We start from the raw sequence: 18,091 nt of genomic DNA, 5'->3' as shown, positions 1-18,091 counted from the left end.
ATTCTTGACATTTGTAGGGTTTCTCTCCAGAGTGAATTCTTTGATGTCTAGTAAGGGATGAACTATCATTAAAGGCTTTTCCACATTCTTGACATATGTAGGGTTTCTCTCCTGAATGAATTCTTTGATGTCTAGTAAGGGCTGAACTATTACTAAAGGCTTTGCAACATTCTTGACATTTGTAGGGTTTCTCTCCAGAATGAATTCTTTGATGTACAGAAAGGTGTGAGTGCTTGTTAAAGGCTTTGCCACATTCTTGACATTTGTAGGATTTCTTTCCAGAGTGAATTACTTGATGCACAGAAAAGTTTATGTACAAGTTAAAGATTTTGCCACACTCTTGACATTTGTAGGGTTTCTTTCCAGAGTGAATTCTTTGATGTCTAGTAAGGGATGAACTATTACTAAAGGCTTTGCCACATTCTTGACTTTTGCAGGGTTTCTCTCCAGAGTGAACTTTTTGATGTACAGAAAGGTTTGAGTACCATGTGAAGGTATTGCCACACTCTTGACATTTGTAGGGTTTCTGTCCAGGGTGAATCCTTTGATGTTCACAAAGGTGTGAGGATTGTTTAAATGCTTTGACACATTCTTGGCATTTGTAGGGTTTCTCTCCACAGTGAACACTTTTATGTTTAGTAAGGGATGTACTAATATTAAAGGCTCTGTCACATTCTTGACATTTGTAAGGTTTTTCTCCAGAGAGAATTCTTTGATGTACAGAGAGGCTTGAGTACTGGTTAAAGGCTTTGCCACACTCTTGATATTTGTAAGTTTCCTCTCTTGAATGAATTCTTTGATGTTTAGAGAGGAGTGAGTTCCTAATAAACACTTTGCCACATTCTTCACATTTGTATGATTTCCCTCCAGGATGAAGTACTTTATGTACAGAAAGGCTTGAGTAATATTTAAAGGCTTTGCCACAGTCTTGACATTTGTAGAGTTTCTCTCCAGAATGAATTCTTTTATGGCCATAAATGTGTGAGTACTGCTTGGTAAGTTTGTCACATTCCTTATATTTGTAGGGATTTTCTCCAGTATTCAATATCTTATGGTTACAATACTTTGATCTGTGGCTAAGACATTTGCCATCATTTTCATACTTGTTGAGTTTCTCTCCAGGATGGAGTCTTGAGCAAGATTGGAAGACTTGGCTACCTTCTTTGCATTTGTATTGTTTTTCTCCAGTATTTGTTATCTTATGTTCTGTGATGTGTGAGCAGAGCTTAGAGACTTCCCCATACTTTTTACATTTAAAAGGTTTCTCTAAAGTACATATCATCTTATGTCTATTTAGATTTGAGAACTGTCTGAAGACATTCAAACATTTACTACATTGGAAGATGTTGCCATGGATACCTGTTACACATTCGTCAAGTCCACTGTAACATACTTTCTGCTGTTCACACTCATAGACACCTTCCCCGTCTTTTGTAAAGTTTGAATTTTCATGGCCACAGCTTTGATATCTGCTCAGGATCATCTCTGGAAAGACAATATTTGTGCCCAGCTCTTGCGAGTGGTCTTGGGTAGAATGATTAGATAGAGCTGAAAGAAATTTAAACAGTAACAGTTTTAGCCACTCGCTTTTCATCAGATTCCAGTAAAGATACATTTTATCTGCAAAGTCATGTTAAGAACACTAGGAAGAGGCTGTAGTAGAGAGGCACCAATTATCTTAAAGATAAATAAATTTTGCATGTATACATTGCACTTTGGGGAATTCTGAAAACAAGGTAAGAATATGCAGCACAACAGGTAAACAGAAGTTGTAGAGAAAATGTAGAGGCAGGGCATTGGATCACATATTGAATCCTAGAACTCAGGGACACTGAGGTGAATGCATAACTTGAGCACAGGTGTCTAAGATCAACCTGAGCAATAGTGAGACCCTATCTGGATCGGTGCCTGTAGCTTAAGCGACTAAGGCACCAGCCACATTACAGTGGAGATGTAAGGTTTGAATACAGCCTCAGCCTGCCAAACAACGACAACCAAAAAGTAGCTGGGCATAGGGGTGGGCAAATGTAATCCCAGCTTCTCTTGGCTGTGGCAAGAGAATCCCTTAAGCCCAAGAGTTGGAGGTTGCTGTAACCTCTGATGCCTAGGCACTCTACCCAGGGTGACAGCTTGAGAGTCTGTCTCAGAAAAAAAAAAAAATAGTGAGACCTGCCCCCAACTCTACCACAAATAGAAAAATTAGTGCAGCACAGTGGCATGCCTCTAGTCCCAGCAACTCATGAGGCTGAGGCAAGAAGATCTCTTGTGCCCAGAAGATTGAGGATGCTGTGAGCTAGGACAACACAGAACTCTTCCTAGGGTGACAATTACTTAGGCTGAAATAATTGAATAAATAATTAGATACATACATACACAGATCTATCCATAAAGCATGTATGTGCATATACACAAATGTATTTCTAAAATAAAAGGAAAAATGTCAATAATAATAATAATAATGAAAGAGCCAAGGAGAACAATAAGAAGTCTTTCATATTTACCCCCACCACAGAATTTATTCCATCTTAATAGAGAATGGTGAAAATGGAAGTAATCTTCCAAATTCCAGCTTTGGCCTCAAAAGGAAAAGAGTAACATGTGTTTTAATCTTTTTTGCATTTGAGGGTGTTTCCAAAGAAAGGTTGCTGTCTCCCATCAGTGAGAGTGCTTGAAGGAATGGTGCTATAGTTTGTAAGAACGACTGGGGGTGCTGAATTCAAAGGCATAATATTATTATACCAACAGAGAGACTCCAATGTAATAAACAAATTAAGGTCTAGCAAGTGATGATAAACTCTTAGGAGGACATGTGGAAAAATGCTTCCACTAAAAAATAACCATGCATTTCCATAGGCAAAACACTGTCTGAATATACAGTTCTCCCCTTCTTAATACAAAGTGTGTCAGAGTCTTGCAGGATACAGTCATATCACAAAGTTTGTGAAAGGTGGTTTTTCTAATCCTCAAAAACCAATGTAAGGTTATAACATAATACAAAATGTTAGGTGGACATAACCCAAAGACCAAAAAAAAAAGCCTGGAATTAACCATAAAAAATAGAGATGTCTAAATTACCCAAAAACTTTATCTCAATTATGCTAAATGCATCAAATAGGAACGATACAGATAACTAAGTAAAATGAGATAAATGAAGGTACTAAACACAATGAAAATGACTGAACAGTCTCAAATGTAAGTAAAAAGGGACAAAGTATAAAGAAACCTCACCATACTTTAGTTAGGAGAAACAAAGAGTCCTATAAAAAGACAGATGAAGGGCGGTGCCTATAGCTCAGTGAGTAGGGCTGGCCCTATATACCAAGGGTGGCAGGTTCAAACGTGGCCCCGGCCGAACTGCAACAGAAAAATAGCTAAGCGTTGTGACGGGCGCCTGTAGTCCCAGCTACTGAGGAGGCTAAGATAAGAGAATCGTCTAAGCCCAGGAATTGGAAGTTGCTGTGACCTGTGACACCACAGTACTCTCCTGAGAGCAAAAAAGGGAGATGCTGTCTCTTAAAAAAAAAAAAAGAAAGAAAGTCACGCACAAGAAGAGAATCTTGGCCGGGTGCGATGGCTCACGCCTGTAGTCCCAGCGCTGTGGGAGGCCGAGGCGGGTGGATCACTTGTGCTCAGAGGTTCGAGACCAGCATGAGCCAGAAGGAGAGCCAGAGTGAGACCCCATCTCAACCAAAAATTGCCGGGCGTTCTGGCAGGCGCCTGTAATCCCAGCTACTTGGGAGGCTAAAGCCAGAGAATCACTTAAACCCAGGGACCCAGGGGTTGGCAGAGGTTGCTGTGAGCTATGTACCCTACTGAAGGACACAAAGTGAGACTCTGTCTCCTCCATTAAAAATAAATAAATAAATAAATAAAAAGAAGAGAATCTTGAAATCAGCAAGAGAAAACAGATGTGTTATTGCTAAGGATGCTCTTGTGAGATTACTAGTGGATTAATCAACACGAACCTTCCACATCAAAAACGAGTTGGAGATATAGTCAAAGAGCCAAAAAAAGAAAAACTTGAAAGCACATACACAATATCCACCAAAACTGTTTTTCTAAATGAATAAAAAAGAAATATTTATCAAGATAATGCTGGCAGGGTGAATATGCTCACGTCTGTAATCCTAGCACTCAAGAAAACCAAGGGGGGTGGATTGCTTGATGTCATAGGTTTGAGACCAGCCTGAGCAAGAGCAAGACACCATCAGTAGTAAAAATAAAATCTGAGGCAAGAGGATCGCTTCAGCCCAAGAGTTTGAGGTTGCTGTGAGCAGAGCACACTACACAAGGTGACATAATCTCAAGAAAAAAAAAAAAAAGAGAAAGTCTGCAGTAAACCTCTGGTAATGGGTATATATTTACAATATAACAAAATCCAGTACAGATGTTAAAAAAGTTGTCAAAAGTAAGCCCTTCTCTTTCAAAAGTTATATAAATAATTCACAGCAATTTCTTCTCTTTCAAAAACTATGTACACATGACAGGGTGGGGTGGCTCATGGGTGTAATCCTAACACTCTTACAGGCTGAGGCAAGTGGATTGCTTGAGCCCCCGAGTTCCAAATCAGCCTGAGGAGAATTGAGACCCTGTCTCTACTAAAAATAGAAAAAGTAAGGCAAGAAGATTGCTTGAAACTAAGAGTTGAAGATTGTCATGAGCTATGATGATACCATGGCATTCTACTCAGGGTGACAGCTTGAGACTCAGTTTCAAGAAAAAAAAATTACATACAAATTTATGGACTACACTTCACAGTGAAATGACAGACATTTAATAAAGATAGGAAGGCCAGGCATGGTGGCTCATGCCTTCAATCCCAGGACTCTTGGGATGCAAGGTGGGTGGATTTCTTGAGCTCCCGGGTTTGAGACTGGCTTGAAGAGGTGAGAGAGACCCTGTCTATAAGAATATATCTGGGCGTTCTGGTTAGTGCCTGTAGTACAAGCAACTCCAGAGGCTAAGGCAAAAGGATTGCTTTAGCCCAGGAAGTTGAGGTTGCTTTTAGCTATGATGCCATGGCGTTATATCTGGGGCAACAAAGTGAGACTCTGTCTCAAAAAAATAAAATAAAATAAAATGAGTAAAGACAGGGATTTAAAAAATAAAAAATAAAAATCCAACTCTACATTGGACATTGGATGCTCATCTTACATGTAATGACAAACATGGAATGAAAAATGACAGGACAGAAAGGTATTTGGCCAGGTGCAGTGGCTCATGGCTGTCATCCCAGCACTCTGGGAGGCCAAGGTGGGTGGATAGCTTGAACTCATGCGTTCAAGATCAGCTTTAGCAAAAAGCGAGACTCTGTCTCTACTAAGAATAGAAAAACTGAGGCAAGAGGATCCCTTGAGCCCAAATTGGGAAGCTGCTGTGAGGTATGATGCCACAACACTCTCCCCAGAGAGAGCTTCAGACCCTGTCTCAAAAAAAAAAAAGAACAAGAAAGATACTTAATTCAAATATTAATCAAATGAGAGCAAGGGAGATTATCATAAGGAGATATGTACATAAATGTGTGTACGTGTGTGTCTGTATATACAGACACACAATGTTAAAATGAGAGTCTCACCCTATGGCCCAGGCTAGAGTGCCATGGCATCAGCCTAGCTCACAGCAACCTAAAACTTCTAGGTTCAAGCAATCCTCCTGAATTAGCCTTCTGACTAGCTGGCACTACAGATTCCAGCAATGATAGTCAGGTAATTTTATCTTCTATTTCTAGTAGACATGGGGTATTGCTCTTGTTCCAGCTGGTCTTCGACTCCTGAGCTCAAGACATCCTTTTATCTCAGCCTCCCAGATTGACAGCATTATAGATATATGGCAGGAGCACCAGGCCAGAGACAATATATTTTGAGGCAAAACATGCCTTATTTCAAAATATATGCTTTAAGTCAAATTGGTCACAAAAGGTAAATTTTAGGGGCTTAGCACCTGTGGCCCAAGCAGCTAAGGTGCCAGCCACATACACCTGAGCTGGCGGATTCGAAACCAGCCTGGGCCCACCAAACAACAATGATGGCTACAACCAAAAAATAGCCGGGTGTTGTGGCAGGTGCCTGTAATCCCAGCTACTTGGGAGGCGGAGGCAGGAGAATCGCCTAAGCCCAGGAGTTGGAAGTTGCTGTGAGCTGTGATGCCCTGGCATGCTACTCAGGTTGACATCTTGAGGCTCTGTCTGAAAAAAACAAAGGTAAAGAGTATGAAATAATAACATAAGCACTTATTTGTTAGAAAACTATAACTCATTGTTGTTATTTTGAATATATATAAAACACATACTAAAAAAACATAGGACAGATATACAACCGTCACATACATGCTCTAATAAAGAGCTATCTGCACACATAGTTACTGCAGCAGTATTCACATAATCCATGTGGTGAAAGAAATCCACATAGCCTCAAGAAACAAATGGTAAAATATAATTTAGGATATAAAAATGACAGAGTATTACTCAGCTTCTAAATTCAGAAAATTTTCTAACATCTCTAATAAAGATAAATGTTAATTTCATGGTAAGTGAAATGGCCTTTCAAAAGTATCTTTAAATTACACAAATGATGGGCATTGCCTGTGGCTGAAAAGACTATGGTGCCAGCCCCATATGCCAGAGGTGGTGGGTTAAACCCAGCCCTGGCCAAAAAAAAAATTATACAAGTAATTAATATAAACATAATATCTATTCATCAGTAAATATGAATTAAACTGAAGACAGTTTTGGTAGGCCAGAGGCAGTGGTTAATGGCTACAATCCTAGCACTCTGGGAGAGTGAGACAGGTACATTGCCTGAGCTCAGGAGTTCAAGACCAGTCTAAGCCAGAGCAAGACTCGTCTTCAAACAAAATAGATTGGCATTGGTGGATACGTGTAGTCCCAGCAACAGGGGAGGCAGGAAAAGAATCATTTGAACCCAAGAGTTTGAGGTTGTTGTGAGCTACAATACCATGCCACTCTACCGAGGGTGACAAAGTGAGACTCTGTTCCCCCCACCCACAAAAACAGTTTTCATATATATTCACCTACAGGATAAAATAATCATTGGCCAGCAACCAAGAAAACATGTACTATTCCTAAACCAAATACAAGAAACATGTAGGCAAACGAACAGAAAGAAAATGAAATTCCCACTAGACACGTAGTTGATTTAGATTTAATTTGTGTTCTCAAGCAGGCGTCCTCAAACTTTTTAAACAGGGGGCCAGTTCACTGTCTCTCAGACCGTTGAAGGACTAGACTGCAGGCCCCAGGACAAGTCAACTGCTAAGCAGGACAGGCAGCAGAGGCAAAAACACCAGGCGGGCCGTATAAATGTCCTAGGTGGGATGCATGTGGCCCACGGGCCATAGTTTGAGGACGCCTGTGACTCAAAGTATACAGAGTTGAATAATGTCATGCAAAATTATAATTAAAAAAGTGTCCCAAAGTTACTCAGAGATTAAAAAGTGATATTTTATATATATATATATATTTCTTTTTTTTTTGAGGCAGAGCCTCAAGCTGTCCCCCTGGGTAGAGTGCCGTGGCATAGCTCACAGTAACCTCCAACTCCTGGGCTCAAGTGAGTCTCCTGCCTCAGCCTCCCAAGTAGCTGGGACCACAGGCGCCTGCCACAATGCCTGGCTATTTTTTTTCAGTTGCAGCCATCATTGTTGTTTGGCGGGCCTGGACTGGATTCGAACCCGCCACCTTAGGTGTATGTGGCTGGCGCCTTAGCCACTTGAGCCACAGGCGCTGAGCCGATATTATATTTTAGAGTATGAATCTCTTTATTTTTGCACAGAAAAATATAATGGAAAATCTTGTAATGAATATTTTGTAAATAATGGTCCATTTAGCTATAAATTCCCATTTTCCTTATCCATATATGTCTGGCAAATTTTGGTATACCATGTATAGGTAAAAAATACAAACAAAACTGACTGAGGTGAGGTGACCTACTTTAAAAATCTTAAAAAAGCAGCGTCGTCTGTGGCTCAGTGAGTAAGGCACCAGCCCCATATACTGAGGGTGGCAGGTTCAAACCCTGCTCCAGCAAACTGCAACAAAAAATAGTCGGGTATTGAGGCGGGCACCTGTATTCTCAGCTTCTCCAGAGGCTGAGGCAAGAGAATTACATTAGCCCAGGATTTGGAGGTTGCTGTAAGCTATGCCTTACAGTTGCTGATACTACAGCACTGTACCAAGGCTGATAAAATGAGACTCCATCTCTAAAGAAAAAAAAAAGAAAAATTAAAAAGAGGCCTAGAGCAATGGCTCATGTCTGTAATCCTAACATTCTAGGGGACAGAACCAGGTAGATGGCAGGAGCTCACTAACACTTTTCAAAGAACTATAAATGGCCAATGAGCATTTCAAAGCATACCTAAAGTCCTAATTCTTAGGGAAATGTGAAGCAAAATCACAATGAAATGTTACATCATACTCATAGTGAACCCTAAAAACTATGTGTCAAGGATACATAGAAATTAGAAACTTTGGCTCGGCGCCTGTGGCTCAAGCGGCTAAGGCGCCAGCCACATACACCTAAGGTGGCGGGTTCGAATCCCCAGCCCAGGCCCGCCAAACAACAATGATGGCTGCAACCAAAAAATGGCCAGGCGTTGTGGCGGGCGCCTGTAGTCCCAGCTACTTGGGAGGCGGAGGCAGGAGACTTGCTTGAGCCCAGGAGCTGGAGGTTGCTGTGAGCGTGATGCCATGGCACTCTACCCAGGGGGATAGCTTGAGGCTCTGTCTCAAAAAAAAAAAAAAAAAAAAATTAGAAACTTTTAGCAAAGTTGATGAAGAAAAATGTTGCAGACTCTATTTAAATGATCGAAAGTTTCTCAGAAAACTTTCTAAAATGTAAAGTTATTATTTGGCTCTGTGCCATAAGCTAAGTGGCTGGGGCACCGGCCACATTCACCAGGACTGCCAGGCTCGAACTCCGCCAGGGCCTGCCAAACAACGACAGCTACAACAAAAAAATAGCCTGGCATGTGGCGAGGGCCTGTGGTCCCAGCTACTTGGGAGGCTGAGGGAAAAGAATTGCTTAAGCCCAACAGTTGGAGGTTGCTATGAGCTGTGATTCCACAGCACTCTACCAAGGGGGATATAGTAAGAATCTGTCTCAAAAATAAATAAATAAATAAATGTTATGATTTCATCCAGCAATCTCATGTCTGGGTATATATCCTAACTACACACTGCAGATCGGGGAAATACGTCCTCAATCACATTCATCACAGCATTGTTCATAAAAGCCAACATGTGGCTGGTTGCAGTCACTCACACATCCAATCCTAGCATTTTAGGACGATGAGGCGGGAGGATAGCTGGACAGCGTCTCAAGTGGCTGGGACTATAGGTGCCTGCCACAATGCTGGGCTATTATTTTTGTTGTTGTCATTGCAGTTATCATTGTGGTTTAGCAAACCTGGGCCAGGTTCAAACCTGCCAGACCTCCGGTGCCCGAACCATTGAACAAGAGGCACTGAGCCTGAGCATTTTTGGTTGATTTTAGTTAACATTTTGTTGGATGAGAGCAGGTATACTGAATATTTTATGTATCATCTTTCAATAAAATGTACAATTTATTAATATGAGATACTTATCTGAAAATGTTAATAAATATTTGAAAACAGTAAAGATAATTTTTATTGTTATTAATAGATTCTTATTTTTACAGACACTGAAAAGGTTTAACTCACCCCTTACAAACAATCAAAAAACATTTATAAATAAAATAAAAATATTAACTTTATAAAATTTAAAATATGCATTTAAATTATGCATTTGGGCATAATTAAGATATCATTTAAAGATAGGTTGAGGAAAGTGATGCCAATCCTGCTAATTTCTGTTTGCCCAGAGTAAAGTATAAATTTCAAGTTTATTTTGAAAAATAAACTTTCTGGCTCGGCACCTGTGGCTCAAGTGGCTAAGGCGCCAACCACATACACCTAAGGTGGCGGGTTCGAATCCAGCCAGGGCCCACCAAACAACAATAATGGCTGCAATCAAAAAATAACCAGGCGTTGTGGTGGGTGCCTATGGTCCCAGCTACTTGGGAGGCTGAGGCAGGAGACTTGCTTGAGCCCAGGAGTGGGAGGTTGCTGTGAGCTGAGATGCCACGGCACTCTACCCAGGGGGACAGCTTGAGGCTCCTGTCTCAAAAAAAAAAGAAAAGAAACAAAAACTTTTATTCAGACACAGTCTCATTCTGTTCATCAGGCTACAGTGTCATAAAATCAGCCTAACTGATAGCAACCTCAAACTCCTGGGTCACGCAATTCTCCAGCCTCATCCCCACCCAGCTCCCAGTAGATGAAACAACATGCAACCACTACGATGACTGGATATTTTTTCTCTTTTTAGTAGAGATGAGGTATCAATCTTGTTTAGGTTGGTCTCAGACTCCTGTGCTCAAGCAATAGTCCCACCTTGGGTCCCAGAGAGCTAGGATTAGAGGTGTGAGCCACCACACCCAGCCTAAAGAATATTACAAAAAATTTCACAGGTATACTAAAAAATACACACATATTTGATGTCCTTAAAAGCAATGGAAGAACAGTCACATCCTGTACTCACATGTAAGCCATAGGAAGTTCTTTCATTCTCACTGTAACCTAAAAGGACTATCAGTGAAAAGTAAGGTCCTTCTGGAAATTAAAACCAAGAACAGGATAGTGGCTCTCAATTGTATACCTAGCACTCTGGGAAGCCAAGGAGGGAGGACTGCTTCACCTGACAAGTTCAAGACTAGCCTGAGTAAGTATAAGAACTCCCCTATACTAAAAAAATAAAAAGAACATCAGTCAGGCAATGTAGAGAAACTTGTAGTCCTGGCTATTTGGAGGCTGAGATAGAAAAATCAACTGACACCAGTAGTTTAAGGTTGCTCTGAGCTAGACTCATGTCATGGCACTCTAGTGTGAGGCAAGAGAGTGAAACTCTTTATCAATGAGAAAAAAATAAAAATAAAAACTAATAAAAGCAAGAACAGAGATGCCTTGAGGTAAGAACAAGGGAAAGAAACACAGGCTTCTCAGAAATAATTTCTGATTAAGCTGAGCTTCCCTAATCCAATTGTATTGTGTGATTTCCTCATGGAACTTGGACCTCTGATCAGTGTCACCTGCTTCACTCACTCCAACTTACCTGGGGGCTTGAGTAGTGTCTGCTGTGTCTTCACCTTCCAGGGTTCTTTGCTTTGCTCCAGACAGGTGATGAGGTCTGGCTTAGAGACAGCAAGACCTGTTTTTGTAGAAAAAAAATTGGGATTCTTCAATTGGTAATCTAATGCCTGGGTGAAGTAGAAAAAAGGACATTTTAGAAGATCCTGAAATAATAATCCCAAAAAGATTTCCTTGCAGAAACTTCAGAATCTTCAAAAAGGATTTAAAGTTGGAACATTCCTAGGTCCTCCACTACTAAAACTACTGAAACAAAATTTGGTGCTAGAAATCAGACGTAAAGGTATGAGTAAATCTAGGCCATGAAATTTCTGAAATTTCCATTAATCTAGTGAAGGATGTAAATCAGCTCAAAAAAGGTAAGATTAATACCAATATAAAACAACTCTAATTTTTCTTTTCTATACCAAGATGTCCTAAAGTTTTCTATAGAAACTAGAACCTGATACCCAATCACTGAATAAACTGAATAAAAACCTTCTATAAAGAGAGAATATGAAATGTTTAGTGTAGACTTGGAGGTGTGTATGTAAGTTGTCCTCACCCAGGAAGACCAGGTTTCTGTAGGTCTCTAACATGACCTCCCGATACAAATGCTGCTGAGCAGGGTCCATGCAGGCCCACTCATCCACAGAGAATTCAATAGACACGTCCTTGAATGTCAACACTCCCTGAAAAACAAACATAATTACCAAGAAAACACAGGCATATAGAATTTTACTTTTTTTTTTTTTTGACAGAGTCTCAAGCTGTCACACTCACAGCAACCTTAAACTCTTGACTTAACTGAGACTACAGGTGCCCTCCAGCTTTTTTTTCTTGTCTCAGTCTCCTAACTGAGACTACAGGTGCCCAGCTTTTTTTTTTTTTGCCATTGTCATTGTTTAGCTGGTGTGGAGCAGGTTCCCACCCACCAGCCTGGGTGTATGTGGCCAGTGCCTTAACCACTATGCTACAGGCACCAAGCCATGAATTTCACTTTTAGTGAAGTGAGTGAAGAGAACTCTTGCTGACTTTTAAGAGTAAATGCAATTACCCAGTAAGTAGAGAAGGGATATAGTCCTTCATGTGTTGTCTAACACCAAAGAAAGGGGATGGAATGGTATCCACAAAACTGGTGTACACATCAGACATTTTTGGTTGATACAGTAGAAATAAAAGGCCGCCAACACAGACATGTATAATTTTGTGCCTTATTTACAGCAAATGTTATAATCTGTGTATGTTTTGTTGTTGTTGTTGCAGTTTTTGGTGAGGGCTGGGTTTAAACCCGCCACCTCCAGCATATGGGGCCAGCAGCCTACTCCTTTGAGTCACAGGTGCCACTCATTTGTGTATGTTTTTTATATGACAATGTCATGATGAGATAAATGGTAACCCCAATGTTTTAATTTGTACAAGAAGTGTAGATTTTTTTTTGGATGATATGGGGTGAAGATTCCATTTCCTGATTTCCAACAAGTTCAACAAGAACAACAATACTTCAGTCCCATAATATTATGTCAAACATGAACTGCAGACACTGGATTTACCCAAATTGGTTCCTGAACCAGTAAAGAAAGATGACAACCTTTACTTTCTCAAGAAAGGTATATAAAAGAGAATCTAAGAAGAAAGGGGTGCTTCCTCAATAAATGTTTTGATTTCCTCATATTAGTTGATAATCTCAAGTTCTTAATAACAATACAGAAGATATACTGAACCCTACAATGGAATATATGTTCAAGAACACCGTAACTGAGTAAAGAAAATTAACATCAACTGCAATAGGATGAATTAGGTGCTGATTCACAAGTACAAGTCCAACATCACTGCTGTGACAGTACTGGCCCAAAAAAGTCGATCATAATCTGATAAAAACTACTTGAAAAAAATCCAGTTTGGGGAAAATTCCAGTTACAGATATCTGGCATGTCTTCTAATTTCTCATCGTGTCTTTAAATAGCTTTCTTTACCATCCCAGACAGTAAGTCTTTTCTAATTATTCTGTTTATGAGAACTTTGAATTACTCTAGGCTGTAATGCCATCTTCTGTAAAAGTGCATGGACCTCATCCTATTTTACATAGAACCAATGGAACTTCCAGATACAAGTGAAACAGCACATATTCTCCTTCTTTGCTACTATCCAATGACACAACCTCATTCACAATGAAAATCTTGGGCATCCACATTTTCCCACTAGAACTTATCAGAGATTTCACACTTTTACCATGTAGCCAGAAAATTGTCACATACTCAGATATTTATAGTTAAAAACAACCACTACTGTCAAGAAAAAAAGACATATTAGCTATACAACTAAAAACTGAAACTATTAGTCATAAATATATCAAGCTTAAAAAGCGTCCATTCTGATACACTGACCTGAATAATTCCTTACTGAAATGTAACTTAACCACCATTCTACCATATGCCAATAGACACACCAAGCTCCCCTTAAGATAGTTCTTATTATATGGCACTTAGGCTTTTTCACGTATCCCTGCTACAACACAAGGAAACTTTGTTCGCTAAGATTCACCCTTTTTCTACCCTGGGTACAAAATTTTAAGTCTAACTGGTCTAAAGTAACTTAAGATATTAACCACCCTGAAAACTATAATAGCCGACTACATCTTTTCAGCCCTGCTAAATACACCATTTTAGCCATTTTTGTCATACCAACAATAGCTATTGGACTCAATCTGAAAATGAGTCCATTGGCCTGTGCCATCATCAAGACCCTTAATACAACTTCTCCAGCCATAAATACTCTGAGCATTGAATTAAAACAAGTATGAGAAGCTATACTAAAAAATCAAGCAGCCATTATTGATTATTAAAACCCAATCATAGATGTAAAAAGTTTAAAATCTATATACTGGGTCAGTTTATATAACAGTTCTCAACTCATTAAAAACAAGTAAACATGTATAAAAGACATGATCCAAATAAAACAACAAACAAGATTTTTCAGAATATCCAACACTTCCTATCTAAAGTATTGTTATAATTACTCAACATTACCTAAGTCTGTACCATTATAGTTATTCTTATGTTATATATTATAAGCTTGTTAATATGTTACAAAATACAATGTATACAATTCATATGTACTGGCTGTTTCACAAATTTCTTTATTGTTTCTTTTTTTAGACAGAGTCTCACTTTGTCACCCTCCATAGAGTGCTCTGACATCATAGCTCATCACAGCAACCTCAAACTCTTGGGCTTAAGAGATTCTCTTGCCTCAGACTCCCAAGAAGTTGGTACTACAAGTTCTGACTACAATGCCTGGCTATTTTTATTTTTTCTTTTGTTTTTAGAGAGGAGCTGTCTCACTCGCTCAGGCTGGTCCCAAACTCAGGAGCTCAGGCAATGTGCCTGCCTTGGCCTCCCAGAGTGCTAGGATTACATGCCTGAGCTACCAGGCCCAGTCTTGTTTCACAAATTTCAAAAACAAAATTAACCAGTACAACCCGCATGTCAATTTAACTAACTATAACAAATTTAAAATTATTTTCGTTTTAAATCATTTCATAGATGAGAAAATAAAATAAGTAAAAATAGAGAATGTAATAGACAGAGAAACCCCCCCACCACACACACAACCTTTCTTAGCTATTTCTGATCTGAGAATTCACTTTAAAACATAGGAAGAGTAAATCAGTCAGACAGGCCAAACCAGAAATAGGGACTAGATAATAACTGTGAAAAACAAAACAAAACAAGGAAGTAATAAGGCACTACAGAACAAGCTAATAGCACGTTAAAGATGTCTTATTGATGATGATTTTTTATTACTTTTAAATTGTCATATGTATTTCACTTGCCTACATGTTGTTAATCACATAAGTATATTTCTAGTATACTTGTGAAATTATTCCCTATATAAAGTATTAAAATTTGTGACATACAAAAAACCGCATTTAAAAAATTACTCTGGCCGTTCTCCGGTACTACTAGGCAGTCCCATAATAAAGCCTTTTTACCCATCAACTCCCTGTCCCCGTGTTTAACTAGGACAGGCAACAGAGTGAGCCACCGCGTCGGGACCTTAAAGAATGGAGGGGTTGAGGGCCCCACAGACTTCAGCCCCTCCATGAACAAACCCCACACACTCAGTTGCGATTCTCCCCTGAGGACCCTTCTACTGTCACCACCAGGGAGGGACGCCGGGCGCTGCAGGCACACAGCTGCTCAGAGAGCTCTGGGCCGTGGACCCCATAACAGGTTCAGGAACGCTTGGAGCAACAGGGTCCCAACTCCCTGCCCCCCACTCCACCTTTTGCCAAGTGGGCTCCGCGGGCCAAGGGGTGCCGGTGGCAAACTTTAGTCTGAAGACGCTAAAACTGAAGGGAAATGGCCGGGTCAGCCACAGCTACTTCGGGCCCCAACCACGCCCCTCCCCCTCTCAGGACACCCAGTCCCCTGTACTCACCATTTCCCAGCTCCCGGGATGTCCCGGTGTCCTCCCTACAGATCTCCCAGTACCTGCAGGTCACAGGGAGACAGAGGCTGCTGCACAGACACCTGGGATCTCCAGGAGATGGAACATCTAAAGAAGAAGTCCCAGCTCAGAGTCAGGCTCAACAAACACTGCTCAGAATTCCCGTGCCGCCTTCTTCTTTCTGGCTGTGCGTCTGATTGGACAGTTCATATGGGCGCATCCCTGATTGGATAGGGCTTAAGACCCCACCTCTCTGACCTTGAGCGACAGGAATGCCATCCAACTAGAGGCTGGAAAAGGCCGGATGCAAACCTTTTCTTCCCCACAGCCCTTTTTTTTATTCTTTTAAATTAAAGGCAGGCTGTACTCCCAGGTACTTGGGAGGCTGAGGCAAGAGAATAGGTTAAGCCCAGGAGTTGGAGGTTGCTGTGAATTGCGATGCCACTGCACTCTACCCAGGGCGACAGCTTGAGGCTCTGTCTCAAACAAATAAATAAATAATAAAATAAATTAATAAATTAAGGTCAGGGATCATGACTTTCTTCATCTCCATATTCCAGGGTCACTATGCATGCCATACAGTAACTGTTTAACAAATTTCGATAAAAGGAGTGAAACTCTATTTATTCTTTAAATAGGAGTTAGACTCTGCTGTGAAGGTGTTTTCAATACACATCATGATGTCTGGGTAAAAACATGCACATAAAGGACTCAGTAACCTTATAGACAGATGAAGGCCATTGGGAGTTAAAGGAAAGGCTGGCTATCTATGGCAGTTCAGAGAAGGGTGAAATTACCTGTCATCTCCAGGGGGTTGGCACTGCAGGAGGCTTCATGCAGGAGGTGGCGTTTAAGCTCCCAACTAATGGGCAATACAAAGGACTATTGTTGTGACTAGCTTCCCAGCCCATTTTCCACATCCTCCCAGCTCTCCCCAGAGTGGACTCTGGGAACAAGGCAAGTCCCGCCTCCCCTCAGGATAGCCCTTTTTACACCGAGCTTTTTGCCTTCTCTGGCATGCAGCTCTGCCTGAGGGATATTAGTATTTAGCACTGAATATAAATTATATATTAGTTATGTATATATACATATGTGTTTCTATATAAACACACGTAAATACATGTTTTCCACTCAGGAAAACAATATGTTAACAATTATTTATATATATTTTTATGGTGAAAAGTTATATACAGAGTGGACATAAAGTTCGTGTGCAATTTACAATCATTTACTATTTAAACTTAAAATTTCAGGGCCGGCTGGGCATCCATAGATCAGTGGTTAGGCCACCAGCCACATACACCAGTGCTAGTGGGTTGGAAGCAGGCCAAAGTCTGCTAAACAAAACAAAGAAACAAACAAACAACAAAATAGCTTGGTGTTGTGGTGGGCACCTGTAGTCCTAGTTACAGAGGGGGCTGAGGCAGGAGAATCTGATTCCAAAAGATTGATGTTCCTGTGAGCTGTGACACCACAGCACACTGCTGAGTGTGACAAAGTGAGACTCTATCTCCAAAAAAGTTAATAAATTAATAAACTTGAAACTTCATAATTTCAATTTCAATTAAAATACTGTACTATTTATATTGCACACGAACTTTACATCCACTCTATATTTAGAATTAGTCAGCTGAATGTCGTTTTGTTTTTTTTTTTTAATTTTTCTTTTTTGAGGTCCATTCTCAATTTGTCACCCTCGGTAGAGGGCCATGGCATCACAGCTCATAGCAAAATAAACCTCTTGGGATTAAGAAATCCTCTTGCCTCAGTCTCCCAAGTAGCTGGAACTACAGGCATGCACCACAATGCCCGGCTGTTATTTTTAGAGATAGGGTCTCGCTGTGGCTTAGTCTGGTCTCCAAAGCATGAGCTTAGGCAATCCACCCACCTTGGCCCTCCAGAGCGCTAGGATTGCAGGTGTGAGACACCATGCCCAGCATTGGACTTGGTTTAGATGATCCCAGTTTGATGGGCAACATCCAAAGCATCATAATCAGCAGCCAGTGGAACATATGCCTTCTTCTCTCCATCAGGCCTGATCCAGGTGTTGACCTTGGCCACATCAATGACATAGAGCTTCTTCACAGCCTGTTTGATCTAGTGCTTGTTGGTTTGACATCCACAATGAACACAAATATGTTGTCTTCTCTCTTCTTCATGGTAGACTCCATGGTCAGGGAGAACTTGATGCACAGTGGTCAAGTTTGTCTCTCCCGGGGATGTCCTTCCTGGGATACGTGGACTGCCCACAGAGAAGCCACAGAGCCATCAGCCGCCCAAATGTGGGTGATGTATGAGTATCCTTTTTTGTGTGGCTGTGGTTGCTTCTTAGCACTGCCTTCTTGGCCTTCAATGCCTTTGCTTTGGGAGGGGCAGGAGCTTCCTTCTTTGCCTTCGGCACCATCTTGTGAAAAGCAACAATTATTTTAAAGTTTGAAATTTTTAAAAATTTGTCTGAAGTCTGGTCTTTTGAGGGGGC

This window comes from Otolemur garnettii, unplaced genomic scaffold, assembly GCF_000181295.1.
Source record: "Otolemur garnettii isolate 467f Iridium unplaced genomic scaffold, OtoGar3 scaffold00253, whole genome shotgun sequence".
NCBI classification, from domain to species: domain Eukaryota; kingdom Metazoa; phylum Chordata; class Mammalia; order Primates; family Galagidae; genus Otolemur; species Otolemur garnettii.
The sequence above is the reverse complement of the archived record's forward strand: the minus strand, read 5'-3'. Positions refer to the sequence as shown.